The 22834-nt window shown below is 44.3% G+C and overlaps 1 protein-coding gene across 1 annotated transcript in view; it reads right to left on the reverse strand.

Annotated features, from left to right (window-relative positions):
• Window positions 1-19195, reverse strand: part of PTPRS (protein tyrosine phosphatase receptor type S) — a 307849-nt gene extending 288654 nt beyond the window's left edge. Inside the window, 2 exon segments of the mRNA XM_030218889.1 lie at window positions 3293-3432; window positions 18819-19195. The gene's annotated coding sequence lies outside the window, so the exon portion shown is untranslated.
• Window positions 19196-22834: the final 3639 nt, after the last annotated feature.

Raw genomic sequence — 22834 nt, forward strand, 5'->3', positions numbered from 1 at the left:
GCCACTGTGATAACACAGGATGATATAAATATACCATGAATAATAAAAATGACAATAGAAAAAGTCCATTAAATCCTTTTTAATTATTACTTTCCCAGTTACAGCTCACACTTTAATATCTATGTGTCAGACACAGAATCATTATATTTATTTAAGAAGCTATAGCCTTGAGAGTTTTGGAAACAGTGTAGCAATGACCTGAAGGAGAGAGCATAGCTCTTGAAAGCTAGTCACAAAAGAATTAAGGGGGGCTTTACAAAAAGTCATGCGTTTTTAGCAAGCACTAAATGCTAGAGACACTCATATATTCCTATGGGTGTCTCAGTGTTTAGCACAGGCTTATTTTTAGTGCACGCTAAAGACGCTAGCATACTTTTGTAAAAGGACCCCTAAGATAGTCTACTAAAGAAAATTTACTGACAGATTGTCTATTGAGTATTTTTCAGGGCGGGAGGGAATGAATATTTACCCCCTAATTCTATATACGGCACTCAAAATTGTGCGTGCAAATTTGGGCATGAAATTTAATTTCTTAATGAGGTGATTAGCAAGACAATTAGGTGCAAACAATTACTGGTGCTAAATTGGCAATAACTGGAATTTACTTCCGCATCTTTATAGTTGATTCCATTTAAGATGTATGCTTACATTTTTCCATGTGGCTCCGGAAAGGGGGCACGACCACGGCCATGGGCGGGTTGGGGAATTTCTAGGATTTGCATACAATGCTCTAGAATTTGGGGGATCCAGGCCTAATTTAGGCAATAGGGATTTACAGCAGGGTTCAGTGGATCCCAGAGCTAAGCTCTATTCTATAACGGCGCCCAACTTGGGGGTCCTTTGACTAGGCCACAGTAAAAAGTGGCCTGCGGTAGTGTGGGTGTGTGTTTTTGGTGCGCACCAGGCCATTTATTTTACCACGTCCTGGAAAAAGGGCATCTTTTTCCTGGGCCAGGAAATGGGCGTGCACTAACATTAAAACTAGCGTGCGCCTACTTGCGGCCTGAGCCCTTACCGCCACACACTGATTTAGCAGTAAGGGCTCATGTGCTACATACATGGTAACTGTTCAGTGCTCATCAACAGCGCGCAGTAGAAAATAAAAAAATAAATTTCTACCACCAAAATGAGCGCTTGCCAAATCCCAAATTATTGCCAAGAGACATGCTAGTCTGGCTGTAGTCCCACTTTGGCGCATGCTACATGTACAAAGACCCTTACGTGTTTTAGTAAAATGGCCCCTGGGTGCACTGTTTATACAATAGTGCGATTTTTTTGGGTGTCTAAATTTGGGTGCCATTTACAAACTTGAATCCTTAGAGTGGGTGAAGGGTACAACTTGGATCAGATGTTGCTCTGGCATGAAGGAGAAAAATGAGGAGAGGGATCATTATTTCAAGAGTGAGACAAAACCATGGAATCTTAGGGCTGGATTTTTTTTTTTTTTTGCAAAGTAATCAGAGGAGTTGAGTGATAATGAATTATGATACGAGTGTGATGTGGAAGCTGAGGTGATGGGATTCCATTAATTGAAAACTAGACCGATAAGATTTTTAAATTTTAAAACGTACTTACAAGGCCATATTTCCACTTTGCAAGGCAGGAAATGTATTATTGCTTGTACAGTTCCAATATGCAGTGTACTGTATTTCAATACACAGTATTGACCCACAATACACTACAGTATAAATATTTCAGTGCAAGCTATGTCATCAGAAATCACTGTATAGGGTGAGGCAAAAAAAAAAAAAGTAACCCCCTACATTTTTTTGCAGTTGTCACAGCAACCAATTTGAATTTTAACGAAACATTTTACATACTTAGTCTATTAAACAATATTTAATTATCTTACGTTGATGTTATTGACATTTTAGAATTACTACCTAGCAATTTTTGCACATTAAAAAAAGTTCAAGCTAAAACACAGTAAAATAACAAATTTCAAACGATACAATTAACAATGTGTGAGAAATTTGCAGTCACTGTGAATGCTGGAAGTGTCCATCCCCAGTTTTAACACAGGCCTTCAATCACTTTGGGAAGTTCTTAACAGCCTTGTTGATCGGTCTCTGCAACAGGCTGTCCCAGCAAAAAAAAAAAAAACATAAGGCTGCAACCTGCCAGGTGCCCAGGGAACATCCCACTTGGCACCTACTCCAAGCCGCAAGGCTACAGCGGCCCGAAGGCCAATAGTGCAAGCGCTAAATAATATGGAGGGTAATCACCCATGCCGAAATGGCCCCATGGTAGCTAAAGGTGCAGAGAACTGCAAGGTGGAAATGTCACCATATGCTGAAGTCAAAGTCTGTGAATGTGGTTGGGAGCTGAACGCTGACAATACCACAAGGTACAGGAAAACAAGTCACGCTGCATGGGATTGCTGTCTTAGGGAGGCCATGTCGGGATGACCAACATGCCCTGAAGGTAGCTGCTAAAGCAGCACACCACTAGATGCTCATGCTGACAAGGACCGCCAGGTGCCCCCACATCAGAAAAAAAGAAAAATGGCCGTGCCTCAGTAAGGAGAAAAAATAGTCCAGTGGGCATACAGCTGCAGCTACCAAAACAAGGAAACCCTATAAGTGCATTCACTCTACAGCTCCTCAGTACCTCTCCACTCTCATCTCTCCCTACATTCCTCTCCAGGAACTTCGTTCACTGGGTAAATCTCTCTTATCTGCACCCTTCTCCTCCACTGCTAACTCCAGACTCTGTTCCTTTTATCTTGCTGCACCATATGCCTGGAATAGACTTCCTGATCCAGTACGTCAAGCTCCATCTCTGGCCGTCTTCAAATCTAAGCTAAAAGCCCACCTTTTTGATGCTGCTTTTAACTCCTAACCCTTATTCACTTGTTCAGAACCCTTATTTTATCATCCTCACTTTAATATTCCCTTATCTCTTGTTTGTCTTGTATGTCTGTCCTAATTAGATTGTAGGCTCTGTCGAGCAGGGACTGTCTCTTCATGTTCAAGTGTACAGCGCTGCGTACGTCTAGTAGTGCTATAGAAATGATTAGTAGTAGTAATCCAATATCTGGAGTAAACGCAGCAGAGGGTAGCATGATCGGGCACAAGCTGTAAGCTGCCTATGCAGCCGGGAAAGAGCAGGCCAGGTAACTATGAGGAGATGTTACCCCTTAGCTCGAGGCGAGACTCTCTATGGGAAAAGAGAACAGCCAAGGCCTCAGAAAGAGAAATGAGCTGCAGACTGAAAATGCAGCTGGGAGAAGTAGCCTGGAAAAGGCCGCAGAAGAGAAGGCTGCAAGGGCAACTGAGAAGTTGAGACTGACCTGGGAACAACAAGGTCCAGGCTTCTTCTGAACGGGATTTGCCATGCAAGAAGCAGCCGAGACCCGAAGTCACAAAGGCAGACAAAAAACCTCTGCCAATCAAGGGACCTGGCGCTGTCCGCATTACAATGGCCCAAAAGCTGCAAAGACAAAAAAAGGAAAAATGTAATCCATTACTGCAGCCTGTGACCAAAATAGATGCCGCTGACTGAAGAGAGGTACTGTAAAAAAGCACCTCAAAATTGCTCCCGCGCTGGCCCAATGGCACTGTCTTGAAAACACTGGCAAACCCAAACACAGAATGCTCAAAAAGAAATAGTGTACCGCCACATGGGTATTCCAAATATTTACATGCAATGTTGTAGAATACTGGTGGTTACCAGCATAAACTTGTGTGCCAGGAATTACACCAAGTTTCAGCGGGCATAAATCCTCAAGTGCTAAGCTGGAGTAGCAGCCTAATGGTTGGTGCAGCAAGCTTCGATCCTGGCAACCTGGGTTCGATTCCCGCTGCAACTCCTTGTGATCATGAGCAAGTCACTTAACCCTCCATTGCCCCAGGTACAAAAACTTAAGATTGTGAGCCCTCTAGGGAAAGAGCAAAGAACCTGCACATAATGTGTACAGTGCTACATACATCTAGTAGTGCTATAGAAATTATTAGTAGTAGTCAGGGCTTTTTTTTTGAGGGGGTACTGAGTACCGGCACCTTAGGTCATAGGTTCTGTAACTGGTTGCAGGAGAGCTGGCTATTGTTGGGTGTGTCCCTCAATGATCACCCCACCCCTGAAGGGTGGCCTGGCATTGCAGTACCGGCACCTTTTCGCTAGAAAAAATGCACTGTTAGTAGTAGTAATCCTCTCTAAGTGATATTATATAAGGAGGGTTCAGCCCGGTGGGCCCTTTATAGAATAGCACTTAAGAGGGCTTTTTCCCACAACTTAAATTTTAGCACCATTTATTAATCTTGCCCTATATACAGGAGGCAGAACTTGGGCCGAAGTGCAATATATGTATGTATGTATGTATTTATCTTTAGAAATGCAGAAAACAAAAGCTTTGACTTTTTAAAATAAATATGCATGAATGTTATAAAGCACATGCATATTTATTTATTTGGATTTATTTACCGCCTTTTTAAGGAATTCACTCAAGGCGGTGTACAGTATGAATAAGTCAAACATAAGCAATAGACAATTACAGCAGTAAAAATATTCAAATAACTGTACAAAGTATGGTGTGGAGGGGCATAATCGAATGGGGTGCCCAAGTTTTCCTGAGGACATCCTCGCAGGACGTCCCGGCGAAGGGGTGGGGGAACCCGTATTATCAAAACAAGATGGGCGTCCATCTTTCGTTTTGATAATACGGTCGGGGACGCCCAAATCTCCACATTTAGGTCGTCCTTAGAGATGGTCGTCCCCGGTTTTTGGCGATAATGGAAACTGAGGACGCCCATCTCAGAAACAACCAAATCCAAGCCATTTGGTTGTGGGAAGAGCCAGCATTCATAGTGCACTGGTCCCTCTGACATGCCAGGACACCAACTGGGCACCCTAGGGGGCACTGCAGTGGACTTCACAAATTGCTCCCAGGTGCAGAGCTCCCTTACCTTGTGTGCTGAGCCCCCCACCCCACCCCACCCCCAAAACCCACAACTGTACAACACTACCATAGCCCTAAGGAGTGAAGGGGGCACCTACATATGGGTACAGTGGGTTTCTGGTGGGTTTTGAAGGGCTCACAGGTAGGGGGGGATGGGCCTGGGTCCGCCTGCCTGAAGTGCACTGCAGTACCCACTAAAACTGCTCCAGGGACCTGCATACTGCTGTCAGGGAGCTGAGTATGACATTTGAGGTTGGCATAGAGGCTGGCAAAAAACATTTTTAAAGTTTTCTTTTTAGAGTGGGAGGGGGTTAGTGACCACTGGGGGAGTAAGGGGAGGTCATCCCTGATTCCCTGCGGTGGTCATCTGGTCAGTTCGGGCACCTTTTTGAGGCTTGGTCGCAAGAAAAAATGGACCAAGTAAAGTCGGCCAAGTGCTCGTCAGGGACGCCCTTCTTTTTTCCATTGTCAGCCGAGGATGCCCATGTGTTAAGCATGCCCCAGTCCCGCCTTCGCTATGCTTCTGACACGCCCCTGGGAACTTTGGTCGTCCCTGCGACGGAAAGCAGTTGAGGGCGCCCAAAATCGGCTTTCGATTATGCCGATTTGGGCGACCCTGGGAGAAGGACGCCCATCTCCCGATTTGTGTCGAAAGATGGCGCCCTTCTCTTTCGAAAATGAGCCCAATAGTATACTATTTATAACGTCAACACAATACACAATAAAACATTTTAACAGACAGCATAGGGTATAAGCAAAGATAGAACGTATAGGGCTCTGTTTACTAAGGCACTAACTTTTTAGCACATGCTAAAAATTAGCACGCACTAATGCTAGAGACACCCATAGGAATATATGTGTTTCTCTAGCATTAGCGTGTACTAAAATGTTAGTGCGCCTACAGCGCAGCTTAGTAAACAGGGCCCATAGATAGGTAAGAGAGTAAGAGGAGTTAGAAAATAAGGGGACTATTTTAAAGAAAGTTGCACATGCATGCAAATTCAAGTGGAAAAGTTGTACATACCCGAAAGCAGAGGTAACTTTGTGCAGTGGCTTTCAGGAAGACATTTTATAAAGGTAGATGTATGGCTTCTATTTGAAGCCTGATTTACAAAACAGGCTCTCAGATCCAGCCCTGCTCAAATTCACTTAAAAATAGCTTTACTTTCTGCAAGATGGGTATCATTACAGCACCTAATAAAGATGGGTATAAGAATGATAAGTCAAACAAAACTATTTACAAGTGAATTTGACAAGATACATGTTTAAAAAGTGAGAGGTTTAAAAGTTTTTCTAAGATATTATCCTCAAGACCTATGACGAGGTGGGTGCACAAGTCTCACTAGCTTATAGCTGATGGTCAGTGAGGGGCACTGCTGAGGTCTGTGGTATTTTATAAAATATGCATATACATCACAACTCTACCTCTGCTTCGCCCAACTATGTACACACGGCCTTGTCAACTCACAACTATACACACATATACTGCAGGACAATTTCTAAGAGGCCTTTTACACATGTAAAAAAGCATTTAGACATGGAAAAACCTTTATAAAATTGCTTCCCACCTTTTTACTAAGCTGTGGTAAGCGCTACCACGTGCTTATCGCAGCTTAAAAGGGCTTATCGTGGGACATGCTGAGGAGTCCTGCGGTACGTTCTGAATCTGCATGCACAAACCACACACAAAACATTTTTTCATGGAGGGGGCATCTCTCAGAGGGGCAGAGAATTTCGTTTCTCCTCAAAAGTGGAATGCATGTAAACATCATCCCCCCCCCCCCCAAACTCTAGAGAGGCCCCTGCATTGAGGAAGGCAAAAACAGTGATTCCCATCTTTGGAATTCTTCAGCTCTGCACCTCAGCCCCCTCCCCCTTCCTCAGCATACACTCATCCATCAAATTCTCTGTGGTCATAGCCCCAGCTCTCTCCAACAGCCAACCCTGGCACCAGATGTCCACCGACAAAGAAAGAAAGGCAAAATTTGAAAAAGAAAAAAAATCACCTCCCCCAAGCAAACAAGGAATTTACTCATGCCAGACACTTGACTAGAAAACCCCATCTGATAAAACGCTGGCCTAATCATCAACTGACCCCTAAAAGTAGCAAGATTTAACCATGCGAACACAGATCAGTACAATGGGAAAAACTACAACTCTGATAGCTTGTTAACAAAACGTAACACTATTCCTTGAAAACAAATTATGTACAAAGTATGGAGCAGGGATGGACAACTTCTGGAGTTTGCTGATGCATGCAAAATTAAAAAAAAAAAAAAAACACAAAGTGGAGGGGGGGAAGCTTCATGTTTAAAGCAGCAGGCTGAAAACCAGTGAGGTCAGGGTTCAAATCCCACTCCTCCTGGCGACATTTCTTTTCAGCTCAGGCAAGCCATTTCACCCTCCACTGCCTCAGGTACAAGAACTATAATACTTGAACTGTCACTGGCCTTTATCTCAAGTTTCAAAAAAGCAAGTAATTACATCTGGAATCCAAACACAAATGCACTTAAACCTGAAAATGTTTGCCTTTTGCTTATGCCTCAGCTCTTGCCCAGGCAAAATGTTTACACAGAGTCACATGGACAACTTGCTTTTAATAGTAAAAAAAAGTTAAGGGCCCCGTTTACTAAGCTGCGCTAAAGGCACACTAACCTTTTTAGCACGCGCTAACGCTAGGAAAAAACCATAGGAATACGGCTTAGTAAACAGGGCCCTTAATATTTTATTCAGACAAATTTCCTCAGTACAAGTTATCTCTTGATTGGAAAGTGGAATACAAAAGATTGAAACAAGGAGAGAAAAAAAAACATGAAAGAGCAAAACATTTTTTATCCCACATTAAAGCAGGGGCGTAGCTACGTGGGGCCAGGGGGACCTGGGCCCCCATAGATTTGGCTCTGGACCCCCCTGCTGACCTCGCCGTGGGCTACCTTTGCTGGCGGGGGACCCCAATCCCCGCCAGCCGAGGAAGTCCTCTTCTTCCCGCGAAGACTTCGTTCTGTTTCTGACGCAGGACATCAGAAAGGTAGCCCACAGCGGGGGAGGGTTGGCGGCGGGAGGGGGGGTCGAGAGGGTCGTCGGCAGGGGTTGTCAAAGTTGGCGGTGGCGACGGTTGATAATGGCTGGGGGGGGGGGTCGGCTGCACCGGGGGGGGGGGCTAAAATGTGCCCCCTCACCTCAGGCTCTGGATCCCCCTCCCGCCGAAGTCTGGCTATGCCCCTGCATTAAAGTCCACCAATTTAAAGGGAAGGGCGGAAAAAACAAGGAGCAATGGCAATCAGGGGGCCTGTCTACTAAAATACAGTGAAACCTCGTTTTTCGTTGATTTTTTTTTACTAGAAATTTGTCTCGGTTTTCGTCGGTTGCCTCGGATTTCGTCGAAAAAGAAGGAAGTCCATCTCCCAATTTGTATCAGAAGATGGACGTCCTTCTCCCGATTTTGGGTGTCCTCGTTAATTGCCTTGGTTTTCGTCGGTTTCGGATTTTGCCAATTGTTTTCAGACGGATTATCGACAAAAACCGAGGTTTCACTGTACACCAAAATAAATTTACGATGCCAGTATTTTAAGGATTTTTTTTTTTTTTTTTTGCAGGTCCTGTGCTAATTTTTCCATCAGAGCACAGGACTTACAAACAAATAATATTGAAGTACTGTCCGTCTCCTATTTACAGTGAAACCTCAGTTTTCGTTGACTTCGGTTATCGTCGGTTTCGGTTTTCGTTGATTTTTTCAGTGAAAATTTGTCTCAGATTTCATTGGTTGCCTCGGTTTTCACTGCTAATTTTGCGAAAAGGGCAACCCACGCGTTCTTCTGCTCATTGTGGTGGTGTTTCTCGTTGTGTGAGCATCACCCTGCGCGTCTAACGCAACGCACGCAAGATAAAATCACATGTGCTCAAATCTCATTTTCCCTGTTAAGTGTTTCCCTTGCTAATAAGTTAACCCTTTCCCTTTAGCTCCATCATGGGACTATATTTATTCTCTATAAAATGTGTTTTTGGTATGTATTTTGGAGTGTGTAGAACGAATTAATTGGATTTACATGGATTCATATGGAAATAATTACCCGGTTTTCGTCTGTTTCGGTTTTCATTGATTGTTTTCGGACGGATTATCAACGAAAACCGAGGTATCACTGTATATGGCAATAAGTGCTCCCATGTTAGCACTGTTTTATCCAGTTAGGAGTATATTCTAAAAGTAGTGTCTAAATATCAGCACCAAAGGTTTAGAGCCCTGTTTACTAAGCCGCGCTACAGGCACGCTTTTTTAGCACGCGCTAAAAATCATTATGCGTTAATTCTAGAGACATCCATAGGAATATATGGGTGTCTCTAGCGTTAGAGTGCGTGCTAAAAAGTTCGCACACCTACAGTGCGGCTTAGTAAACTGGGCCTTTAATGCGCTTAGCGCGATTGAATAAAGAGTATGCATCTTTTATAGAATCACGCTTAGGCATAAACTGTGCCTAAATTTAGGTGCCTGCAATCAGGCCTGTTATGAGCAGACTTAAATGCAGGCACCTACAGTTAGACGCAGTTTGGCCAGAATCTATATCAACGCGCATAACATTTGGGAAAACCCCTATCCATGCACCAAAATATGTATATGCGTTAAGATTTACGCACACATCGTTACTGAATACTGCCAGTTAGTGCTGATAATTGGCTATCACCAATTATCAGTGCTGATTGGCTCATTGTTCAATTAACTTACATACATTAAATTGGGTGTATGCCCAAATTAACATGGGAACTCTTAGTGCCATATATAGAATTTTGCCCTTAGAGGCCCTTTTACTACAGGGTTGGTGTTCGGCAAACCAATCCAGAACTACCACAGGAGCCTGGCGGTAGTTCCCATCTCCAGCATGTGCCATTTCCGGTGCTACAAAAATATTTCTATTTTTGTAGCACCAGTGCTTACCCCGGTGGTAATCCGGCAGCACCGTGTGCTGCCCACTTACCACAAGGTTAGCATGGGAGTCCTTACCGCCATCTCAATGGGTGGTGGTAAGTGCTCCCCCTGAAACGGCCATGCGGCAAGTGGTTCACTTACCGCATGGCCATTTCTTTTCCACAAAAAAGGGTAAAAGGGGGCCTCAGCAAGCATCAAAAACATGAGCTGATGCTAGCGCAGGCCCCCTTTAACCGCAGCTTAGTAAAAGGACCCCTTAGTATGCACTGTGAGCAAACTAGCTGAATAACGCTTCCATGTCCATTCCCCGTCCATGGTACGCCTATTCCTGAAAAAAATTACAAAACACCCTGCGCGATTAATGTGCACTGACAGATTACTGCAAAACGCTTTAACATGTTTTGTGGTAAGCCTCCCCCCCCCAGTTTAGTAAAAGGGCCCCCGGGTTGATAAACAAAGTTAATAAGGACAGCATAGCAATGGACAAGTAATTCCAAAACAGCAGCTTCCAACCTATGCCACAAGAGAAAGAGATTAGAGAGGGGTAGATGCCCTAAGTGGAACCTTATCACTAAAGGAAAAAAAGAAAACGGAGGAGGGTTCAAAAAAAACAAACTTAGAACCTTCTATTTCACAATGCACTTGCATGGGTATTTTAGGAAAAAAGAAGTCGCACCATTCTGCAACAGTCTAGGACATAGGAGTGGGAATTACTGCCTCTTCTGTGTTTGCACAAGCAACATCTGGAAACATGCAGATTTTAAAGCTGCAAAACAGAGAGTCTTTGTGCCAGGAAAAAAAAAAAGGTTTTAATATCCAGTCTCAGTCTCAAAAGTTAATAAAGTAGCCAGGACCACTTGCAATTCCAATGATGCTTCCAAATGAAGTAGTAAGACCCGCATATTTCCTATCCAGTGAAATCAGCATAGTATGGGAAGAACTCACAAACGTAAAGCATGTAGATTAGAACCTGCCATCTTGCAACAGTGAAAAAGTTTAAAGAAATATACACAAGACCTAATGAATGAAGCAAAACCCCTGAAAGCTAATCACAGACCCAAAACAAATGCATCACCTACAGCTTATTTGTTGATCTTCAAATTCTAAGGAACTTTACAAAATCCAGAAGTGGAAAGTTTTCTTATTTTGAACTGCATCCAGTTCAATTCTTTGTGGTAGACTGTGCCATCAAAACCCACCAGATATCATAATTAGGGATGCGCATTTGTTCTGAAATGAAATGGTGGGAGGGAGGGGGAAGCAGCAAGATCGGTTTGTTTGTTTGTTCCATTTCAAAACAAACCATGCAAAAATGGAATGAAATTCTGGGTGTTTTTCTTTTTACTTTGTTTCACTTTCAGTGCATGCTATTTTCAAATTTGACTGAAATCTACCACCCCCTTCCCCTCCCCCACAAAAAAAAACAGATGTACTGGTGTTTAATCATAATGCAAGATGACAGTTTTAGCTGAAAAGCCTTTGTTTGTCTGCATTGATTTTACAAGAAACACAAGTAGTGCCTGTAGATGGGGGCCACTTGGACCACACATAGAAGTTAATTTTCTAAAAAGGCAGGAAATTAGCTAGGTGCATACATTGCACTTATTTATATTTTTATGTTCCTTTGTTAAAAAAAAACAAAAAACTACCTGAAAGCTCCCATGCAAAAGTTACAACTGCTCTGATGAAGGAGTAATTTTCAGTGGATATGTGGAACTAGAAATCACCGTATAAGCCCTGTACCACCCAGAGCGGTGGAGGAGCCTGGGCTCAGAACCAGGAAGCCTGGCTCAAAATCCAATGTAGCTCTTTGTGATCTTGGGTAAGTCACATAACACTCCATTGCCTTAGAACAAATTTATGGGGCAATTCTATAAGCTCATGCCGAGAAATATATGCCACTAACACCTTTAATTGGTATTTTCATACATATGTACACTAGGAGCTACTCTGTACAAATCCTAACTCCAAAGTGGGTGTAAACATGGAAGAAGCATGGGCAAGGCACCAAGTAATGTGCATAACTTATAGAATACTAGTAAAAGAGGCCCGTTTCTGGGCGAAATGAAATGGGCGCTAGCAAGGGGATTTGAGGGAAAGGTTTTGAGTGTCCACACCGACTGCACCCCCTTTCCACCCCGATGCAGGTCGTGAATACCGCTGCTCCCCCCTCGTGTCCCGGCGACGCACCTAACATACCTCGGGAAACAGGATGAGCAGGTTTTGTTTCATCGTGTTTTCGAAGGTCGTGGTGGGCGCCATTTGTGTATCGCCGGCGCACTGGGAGGTCATTGTGAGGCAGGGGGTTGCGTCCGCGACGTCATGTGTTCAGCGAAATGGCTCCGCCTGCCTTCCTGTTGTTCCTCTGGCTGTGGTCGCGACGTCACGGTACGTAACGAGAAATGGCTCCACCTGCCTTCCTGTTGTTCCTCTGGCTCTGGTCGCGACGTCACGCTTTTGGCACAATGGCTCCGCCCCTGACGTAACAACGTTGTACGCGAGGGCATGACAGACAGACAGAGGCTTCACCACCATGAAGTTACGAACCCTTCACGGAAGTGGCAGGAGCTTGTGGCCTCAATGGAACGTTCAGGTAGAAAATTATGTCCGGAAGGAGCGTGGCTGGGGGCGTGGCTGAGGGCGGGTGTATGAGTGACAGTGAGAGTGAGTGGTGCTGACAGGCAACAACAGTACAGGGCCTCAGTGTTTCCCTGCCACACTGTGAGCTTCAGAATTGGAGGTGAGAATTATTAATATAGATGCTGTTACACATTATCACTTGATGCACTTAGATGACCATTTACAACCTGCCACCAACATGGCATAAAGGCCTAGTTGTGGCACACCAATGCGGGTTTCCACTAGTTTACTATAATGACTTAGGTGTGCCTATGTGCCATTATAGATGTGTTCTATTATAGCACTTAAATCAAGGCACTGAGCTACAGAATTGCTCCCTCAGACTATAAGCCCTCCAGGGACTGGAAAATACTGTCTACCTGAATGTGACTCACCTCGAGCTACAACTGAAAAAGGAGTTTGTTAAATCCACAACTCCTTCTCTGTCCCCAGAAATGCCTATCTGTATAATCGCATGAAGAGCTTCACTATGGGGCCCTTTTACTAAACTTGGGCTTCCCGCGTGCCAATCCGAAACTACCGCAGGAGCCCAGCAGTAGTTTCCACCCCCCCCCCCCCCCCCCCCCCCCCCAGTGCACACCATTCTGGCACTACAAAACTGCAGCCCAGTTACCGCTGGGTTACCATGGGAGCCCTTACTGCCACTTCAATGGGTGGCGGTAAGTACCCCCCCCCCTTACAAAATGGCCGCACGGCAAGTGGTTCACTTACTGAAGGGCCATTTCTTTTCCAGAACAACAGACATCCTTTTCCCTGCTGTGTGCATCAAAAACATGCGCTGACGCTAGCACAGGCCTCCTTTTACTAAAGCTTAGAAAAAAAAACCTTTTTATTTATTTATTTATATTTTGCTCACACCTTTTTCACTTGTAGCTCAAGGTGAGAAAATCTGTGCCAAACAAAACGCTATTCTATAAGCTGAGCTTAAAGGGGCTCTTTTACAAAGGAGCGCTGAAATATGGCCTGCAGTAGTGTAGATGCGTGTTTTGGACGTGTGCAGAATCATTTTTCAGAACACATGTAAAAAAAAGCCTTTTTAAAATTTTTGCCTAAAATGGATGTGTGGTAAAATGAAAATTGCCACTCATCCATTTTGGATCTGAGACCTTACTGCCAGCCATTGACCTAGCGGTAAAGTCACACACGGTAACCGGGCGGTAATGACCTACGTGTGTCAAATGACACGGCGCGTTTCTGATACATGTGTCCGAAAATAACAATTCTTTTTTGGACACACGCCACACAAGAGCCACGCGATAGCCAGGTGGTAACTCCATTTTGGCACACATTGGGTGCGTGAAGGCACTTATGCAGCTTAGTAAAGGGGCCCCAAAGTTAGGCAAGATTTATAGCTTACGCCCAAGAATCACACCTAACTTTAAGCGCGGCCATTTGCACCAACTAAAACGTGGTGCAAATGTTCATGATTACACTAGGTGCATATCCCTGTTATTCTATAATGCGAGTTAATTTTACAAATGCTCCTGTTCCGCCCTGCCCCTCCCATTTCTGCACTCCCTTTTTCCAATTGCAAGTAAATTTTAGGCATGGATCCCAGACCTATCTTTATACACATAAATCCCAATTAAATCTAATTAGTACCAATAACTGTTAAAAAGGTAATTACTTGTGCTATGTGGCTCGTTATTCAATTAAATTGCGCACACAATATTTGGCAACTTTTAGGGCAACTTTTACTAAGGCGCACTCACGTTTTTTTAGCACGCACTAAAACTGTGGGCACGCTAAACATTAGAGACACCCATAGGAATGCATTGGCATCTCTAACGTTTAGCGCGCCTGCAATTTTAGTGTGCGCCAAAAACGTGAGCGCACCTTAGTTAAAGACCCCCCTATAGAATTAGGGATAAGTGTGTGCTGAAGGCAAACTAAGGCAAAACATTTTAACACATTTTGGGGTAAGCCGTTTTTCTCACATTAAGCATCCATTAGCACTTAGGGCTTCTTTTACAAAGCTGCGCTACCGATTCCCACACAGCAAATGAGAGGAAGCACACAGGAATTGAATGGGCTTCCTCTCATTTGCCGCACTGAGAACTGGTAGCGTGGCTTTGTAAAAGACGCTAGGGCCCTTAGTAACCAGAGGTGTATGCCATCGGAAGCCATGACCTTAGCCACTTCTTTTTCTTAGCAGTTGAAGGACCTCCTCCTTTATGATTTGGTTTACAATCATTTGTGAAGAGTCCCTTTAATAATCTGAGCACTGGGACCATTGTCTTCTTCCAAATGGAATACCCTGTAAACTCTTTACTCAGCCAATGGCAATGTGTTAGAACAAACCAAGAAACTAAAGGGCTGTGGGGCAATTGCCTACCCTTCCGGCAGAAACAACGAGGAGGTATCCCTTCAAGTCAACCTTAGGTTTTTTTTCTAATGCTTTTCATTAAATTCATCTTCCCATCCTACTTCCCCTACACGGACTAGGGGGCATGCAATGAAGCTACTAAGTAGTAAATTTAAAACAAGATTGGAGAAGATATTTCTTCACCCAACGTGTAATGTAACTCTGGACTTCATTGCCAGAGAATGTGGTAAAAGTAGTTAGCTTAGCAAGGTTTAACAAAGATTCAGTTAATTTCTTAAAAGAAAAGTCCATAAGCCATTACTAAGATGGACTTGGAAAAATCCACTGCTTATTTCTAGGATAAGCAGCATAAAATCTGTTTTACTGTTCTGGGATCTTGCCAGGTACTTCTGACCTGGACTAGCCACTGTTGGAAACAAGATACTGGGCTTGAAGGACCTTTGGTCTGTCCCAGTATGGCAATTCTTATGTTCCCCTCCCCTGCCTTGCTCTCACACACAAAGAATAGAATCATTGAAACATTTGTTTCTATTTTGGAGACTGTGGGTTTTATGAAGGTTTTATTCTTATTTTCAAAGTAAACATGATTTTACAAGCACACTGGAGTAGCCTCAAGAGCAAAACAGCCCGCTATTTCTCCTTCAAAGGAGTGCTGTATCTTTTGGTACGTTTCAAAAGCACACACTGCAATCATACGCACACCCAGCAATTAAAATATACATACATTTTCAAAGAGCTGTTTTCCTGCAATTCCGCCACAGCAACTATTTACCTCACCTGAATAAGTATCTAAAACAGGGGCGTATCTGGACTCCGGCGGTAGGGGGGGCCAGAGCCAGAGGGAGGGGGCACATTTTAGCCCCCCCCCCGGCCGCCACCGCCCCCCCCCCCCCCGCCATTGTCAGACCCTCCCCCACCAACGACTCTCTCCACCCCCCCCCCGCCGCCAACCCTCCCCCGCTGCCGTTGCTTACCTTTGCTGGCGGGGGGCCCCAACCCCCGCCAGCCGAGGTCCGCTTCCACCTGCTGCTGCCTTAAAAACTATTTCTTCAGCTGGCGGGGGACCCCAAACCCCCGTCAGCTGCCCCGAGGTGTTTAAAGTTCATCTTCAGCCTCCGTGGCCGTGCTGTTGTTGATAGGAGCTGTTGAATCCAGTTCGGAGTCTGACATCGCACTGGATTCAACAGCTCCTATCAACAACAGCACGGCCACGGAGGCCGAAGATGAACTTTAAACACCTCGGGTTGGCTAGCGGGGGTTTGGGGTCCTCCGCCAGCTGAAGAAATAGTTTTTAAGGCAGCGGCAGTTGGAAGCGGACCTCGGCTGGTGGGGGTTGGGGTCCCCCGCCAGCAAAAGTAAGCAACTGCAGTGGGGGACGGTTGACGGCGGTAGGGGGGTCCAGGGCAAAATCTGCGGGGGCCCAGGCCCCTGAGGCCCTACGCAGATACGCCCCTGATCTAAAATGATTGGTACCATGTGCCCAGCATCAACTGTTACATCCACAAGGACCAACCAGATCAGTAGTGCATAGTTCTCTTTCCTGCTGGCTGCTTCCAGTGCTGGAAAGGAAAAAATGGCACTGGCAGAGTGGCTACTGAAGAATTTTAAATATAAATGACATTCCACACTGATACAACATAAAGAGTACCACTCAACAGGCACACTTCAAATGCAGCACAGTGTAACACAAAAAGGGGGCAGCTTTAAAAAGGACCATCCAGAAAGTATTACAGGTGCTCTCTTGAGAACTCCAACCAATTATTTGAAACTTGAAAGCAGCACATCCCATCCAATCAGATTCAGTAGATGTCACAATGGCTGATCATGCATCAGAGGCTAGGCTAGCATTCACAGCTCAGTCAAACTTGCTGAAGCTCCAGCAATAATTTCAAAGTACAATCCATAACACTCTTGTATAGTACTCTGTTCACTGATAACATTGCTTATGATCCTTACCATATCATTCCCTGAATACCTCTCTTAGATAAAATACAGGGGAGGAGGAAGAACAAGAGGGAAGGCCACCTCTCAGGGCCATGGGTTTTATCCAAGCGGCCACATTCTCGCCATCTATTCCAGGACATTGGGTTAACAATCCACTGCTGCTTTATCAAATAATGGCAGAAGTTGGGAATTACAAAGCATGGCTGGGCTCGGGAAGTTTATAGCTTTATACAAGTCCAGGGAAGCTAATGTGGCTGTAAATGAGAGGCGCAAAGCCCTTTCAGCACAGTTCAATGTGCAAACAGTGAAGGGAAAAGTGTTGCTTAAGTATACACAGCCTTTGGGGGAGGAATGAAGCACAGAGCAGCACATTTGATGGGGGAGGGGGGAGAAAAAGACAGGTAAAAAGAAAAAGAGTGATACATTAACATAATCTTAATAACTTTTCCTTAAGAAATATGATGATCAGGGTACTCAATCTTAGGCTAAAGAGGGATTTGCTAAATTTGCTCTTCAACAAACAATATTGATTTCCTAGGTCACAGTCAATGTGGTAGAGAAAGATATTAAGCCTGGCCTGGGATCTACAAAAAAGCAAAAATCTCAAAAAGCAGCTGTATGCCAGAAAAAACACCTGGAAAACTTCACTCTCTCCTTTTAAAACTTGGCAAAGAACAAGTTTGGCTTGGCACAAGCTAGCTCCTGCATTATCTATGGGTTCATTCTGGATGTTACCATTTCATGGTTTGTAGCTAGCACAATTGGATTTCAGAGACATGGAAGGATGCTGTGATGCGTGTAAATGGGCAAGTAGGCGGCCATTTTGCTGTAGAAACCACTCTTGCCTTACTGTTGCAGCTTTGATGGTATGGTTAATTTTAGCCCCAGAAACTAGAAGCTACTAACAGTGAAGCATAAGTACAGCTGGAAAAAAATTAGAAATGCATTCTCATTTTCAGCTACATTTAAACATCCCCTTTTTTATTTTCATTTATTGGAAGCATTATTAAGATGGACTTGGGAAAACCCACTGCTTATTTCTAAGACAGACAGTACAAAACTGTTTTGAGATCTCACTAGGTACTTGTGACCTGGATTGGCCACTGTTGGAAACAGGATACTGGGCTTCATGGACCTTTGGTCTGTCCCAGTATGACAACATGTATGTTCTTCTGAAGCAATCAATGTGGTCCTCTCCATTGGTACCAAGGGAGTATGTTTTGTGCATAGCTCCATAAAGCTGGATCAGAATTACCTCAAAGGAGATGTGTGAACTTCATTTGGAACTACAGCTAAACAGTTACAAACCCAGGAACAAAAATGAGTTAATTTAGTTTAGGAAAGCTCTCACTGTTATTCATGCCCTGAATTATTTTTTTTAAGTTCAATTGGTGCTATGCCAAAATAATTTTTAAACTAAATATGGAAACATGCACTGGCAAATCCCAGTACCTTGAATCAATAATGCATGTGGTACACTGCAGTCTGGAACCTAGCCAGATGTAGTGCTAGGTGGGGTGATCCTCTATGGTTCCTCCCAGTGATGAAGGCTAATCCTGAATTCACAATCACCAGCAGGAAAAGGGGGGGTTAAAGAGCTATGGGACACAGAAGAGTACAGAGATAAAACAATTTCCAGCTTCAGCTCTTTCCCCGCCCCCTTCCACACACGGACACAAATCGGCCAGGGTTGGTGCTTCTCTGTCCATCCCAAACCCCTACAGCTGCAGTTTGGAAACAAAACGCTGAGCCCGAAAGTAGCCATAGCCTCTCTCGGCCCACTGAAAACCAGAGGCAGGTGAGGATGAAAACAGCTCCACCACCCTAAAAAAAAAAAAAAAAAAAAAAAAACACAGACTGTCCGGAATCCCAGATCCGAGGTTGCCAACATTAACTTTTATGCGATGAAGAGAATAAAGTCTCCCTACTTTGGGGAAAAGAGAGCCCCCGAAGGGAGAGCAGTGGAAGCAATGAATACTCACTAGACTCCACGATTCCTTACCTGGAGCCCCAAAGAGGGGAGAAAGCAGGCAGAGCGCTAGACCCCAAAAGTATCCCAGAACAGGAGCGTCCCCGGCAGCTTCACTCACCGTTTAAAATGCTATCAAGTGCCGAGATTTCCCCCACTCCGGGGCCTCTTCTCCGGCCTCCCTAATCCCTCAGCTGCAGCTCCATGTGTCGCTGAGGGTCGGTGCCGGAACCGGAGTCGGTTTCGGCCCCCCCTGGATTCAGCGATCCCCTTCCCAGGGAGGACGGATTCCGAAAACACAAACAAAAAAAAAAGGGGGGGGGGGAGACCTCCAAACAAACTCCAAACAAGTCGGGAAGTTTCAATCCTCAGTAAAACAGAATGAGAAAGGAGGAGGGAGAGGGTAAAGGGGGAGGAGAGAAAGAAAGTGAAAAAAAAGGACCCCGAGGGGAGGGAGTGAGAGACCCCAGAGAAGGAGACAAAGACCAGTCTATAGTGCAATTGAAGGAGAAAGAAAAACGGCGGAGAGATAAAGAAGAAGAGCTGGAACAAAAAAAAAAAAAAAAAAAAAAACACAGACCCAGGAAAAGAAATGAAGGCTCTCTCAATGCCAGTGCATTCCAGGTTATGAGGCTGTCTGGGTCTTCCTCTGTAATCGAATGTGAAGATCCAGAAATGGAAAAGGGAAACAGTGGCAGAAAATATCAGAGAAAGGGGGGAGGGTGATTTATTATGGGCTTTGTTTTCCTGTGGGCCTATAGAGGGGGGGGGGGGGGGGGGGGGAGACTGTATAAATCCTCTAGCATCAACAAGCGGAAAACTGTCAGCAGTTAACCATATGAAAAACTAATCTCTATTCTGTAAAATTAGTGTGTCTGATGAGAATAAAACAGGGGGAAAATTTCAGTAATCCACTGATAAAAATGGCTAGATATGAATATCATATGCATAGTTTGTTCAGCATGAGAAAAATTCACATTGGTCCAATATTTGGATACTAGATCAGCTCATGGATCTTGTTAATTACACACAGCTGAGCGAACATGAAAGTAACCACATCTTGCTAGGCCAGTACTAGGAGACTGGGAGGTGGAATGGTATTGTAAGAGCCTTTGTCTTAATAACAATATGAGGCCCTGTAAGCAAACTGCAGAAAAAGCAGCCTTACTGTATCCTTATATGGATCATTCCCCTGCACTAACGCCATTTTTACTACTGGGGTAAAATGGCCAAATTTTCTATTTTCCCTATTAATGGCCAAGTGCTAATTTTCCCATTAATGCATTTCCATATAGGCAGTAAGGGCTCATGAGCTAAGCACATGCTAATCGGTTAGTGTGTGGCAGTGTAGCTGCGCTGATCGATTAGCACAGAGCACACCCACTCTATGCCCCCAGACCCACTTCCAATGCTAAAAAAATAGATTTTATTTCTTAGCACAAGTAGCGTGTTTACATCTATTACACAACTCTACTGCCCATTTTTTTCGCTCAGCTAAACAATCTGATCACACCACCTTGTTACTTTTGCATCTTCGGTGGCCATAGGAGCTACGTTTTCAAAATGATAGGGGGTGCTAAACCCAATGGAAATGACCCCTCCCTGGATATAGTCAAGGAGTTTGCTCAAGATTGGGGGTGCAGAAGCACCCACAGCACCTATAGAGCTGGCTCCTATGTGGGTGGCTACCTTTTCCTTATAGGGTTTTCTTGAAGGTCCTTTGTTTAGTTCACAAAACCTATCACACTGGTCTCTCTGCTTTTCTTTCCACCCAACTATTCCCTTCTAGGCACTTATGTTTTTTTGGATTCCCATCACTTAGCACTCCCTGCTCCCAAACTGGCCCATTTAGAGACTACTCGGCATACCGCTTTTTATTTTTTGGGTCTGAAACTCGGGAATGATCTTCCGTCATGCATTCGGACTGAGCCTTCATTTTAAGGCCTTTAAATCCTTGCTCAAGTCTTTCTATTTTTCTCAAGCTTCTGGTACTCAGCAATAGTGATTTTTCTGTATCCAGTGTTTAATTGTTTAATTGCTTTTATGCAATTTAGGAATGTCCTTGGTTTGTGGGATTCTTTCCTATCATCAATGGAACTCTTTTCTGCATTCTAGCTTTATGTTATGTAGTTTACAGTGTAAACTGCCCTGACTTGCTTTAGTCCAGAAAAGGCGGTATAATAAGTTTCAACAAACATAAACATCAAAAAATTATTACAGGACACCTCAGTGTACTCTGTGGAAAGCCATTTAGCTTAGTAAAAAAAGGGACCTATAGTTAGAAATTTTATTGCGTGTCATACTATTAAATTTAGCTTGAAATTGGCCATTTTACTAAGCTGCGAGTGGCCTGCGCTAGTTTTGGTGCATGGAATTGGCACACGCTGGGCCATTTTTTTTTTTACCACAGCGGGATAAAGGGCTTTTTTAAATGGGACAGTAAATGGCAGTGTGTTAATATTAAAATTAGCACGCAGCTATTTAATGCCTGAGCCCTTACTGCCACCTATTTAGAAGGCGGTAAGGGCTCACACGCTACTTGTACGGTAATCAGGCAGTGCATGGCAATGTGGTCATGCGGCTGATGACTACCACGAACACTCCCTGTGGAAGAAAATAGAAAATTATTTTGTACCGCAGGAAACTGTGCGTGCCAACTTCAGAACTACCGCTGGGTGCCCATGGTTCCCCAGCGGTAGGCCTGCACTGCCCGCATGATAGCCCTACCACGGCTTAAAGGGCCCCTAATAACATTAGTTTGGCCATATCCAAAAAAAAAAAAAAGAAGTTTGCTGTGATACACTTTTAAAATATATAACTGGATGAAACTGTAACACAGATTCACGAACCATTACACACAGGCCTCTCCTCCGTGAAATTCAGAAGTGTGCCAAACTCGCCCCCCTCCAAAAAAAAAAAAAATACACATAAGAGTTGATCTCCAAGGGCCCTGAGCTGTGCTGAATCTATCTTTTTCGCAGCATGAAAACATACAGAGACAAGCCTAAGGCCAAACTAAAGCCATTTAGGAATTTTAGGGAATGCAGCCCAACAGAAACAACAAAAGAAATGGAGAAAAAATGAAACAGTTCATTCACATACTGTGTGTGGGTTTTGAAACAATACTGGAGTGTACTGCGGCCTCCTGGATAGAAAAATCCCAGCAGCACAAAGACGACAAACCAAAAATATTCTCAGTTTAAAAGCCAACACTGCAGCAGAAACACAGCAGGAGCCATTTTGATTGATACATGGATAGCACACACTATATGGGGGTGGGGGGGGGGGGGGAGGAATTCTCATTTTACTGCACTTGCATGTTCGCTATGCAATTATCACATTGAAGAAATTTGCTTTTATTTCATAGGTTTGCTTACTGTAGTTGTGAAATGTAAGAGTAGAGACCATATGCTTATATTCACTAAGGGCCCTTTTTACTAAGCTACACTAAAAAGTGGCCTGCACTGAGGCCACCTTTAGCGCAGCTGTAAAATGGTTGAGTTTTCATGTCCTCAATTAATGGCCACACACTCATTCCCCAATGAGTGTGTGGCCATTAGTGCGTGAGCCTTACCAATACCTATTTATTTATTTTAGATTTTGCTCACACCTTTTTCATTAGTAGCTCATGGTGAATTATATTCAGGTACTCTGGAAATTTCTCTGTTGCAGGAGGGCTCACAATCTAAGGTTATACCTGAGGCAATGGAGGGGCAAGTGACTTGCCCAAGATCACAAGGAGCAGCAGCAGGATTTGAACCGGCCACCTCTGGATTGCAAGACCAGTGTTCTAACCACTAGGCCACGCCTCCACTCAAGTGGACAAGCGCTAACCACGTGCTAATTGGTAGGTGCACGGCAATGTAGCTGGGCACGCTTACTCACTGCCCCCCAAACATGCCCCCAGTGCTAAAAAATAAAAAGTATTTTTTAGCGCCCAAGAAGTGTGCACAGATGCTAACGTTGCTGCGGGACGCCTGAGAATGCCCTGCAGTAGTGCATTTTCCTGCATACCGCCACTCATTAAAAGGACCCCTTAGTTTGTAAAGGGAAGTCTCACTTTGGCAGAGCCCCTCCTGACTGGCACTGAAGGTGTTACATAAATTGACTTACTACTTTATACTGAATCTACCTAAA

The sequence above is a fragment of the Microcaecilia unicolor genome, chromosome 11 (assembly GCF_901765095.1).
Source record: "Microcaecilia unicolor chromosome 11, aMicUni1.1, whole genome shotgun sequence".
NCBI lineage: Eukaryota > Metazoa > Chordata > Amphibia > Gymnophiona > Siphonopidae > Microcaecilia > Microcaecilia unicolor.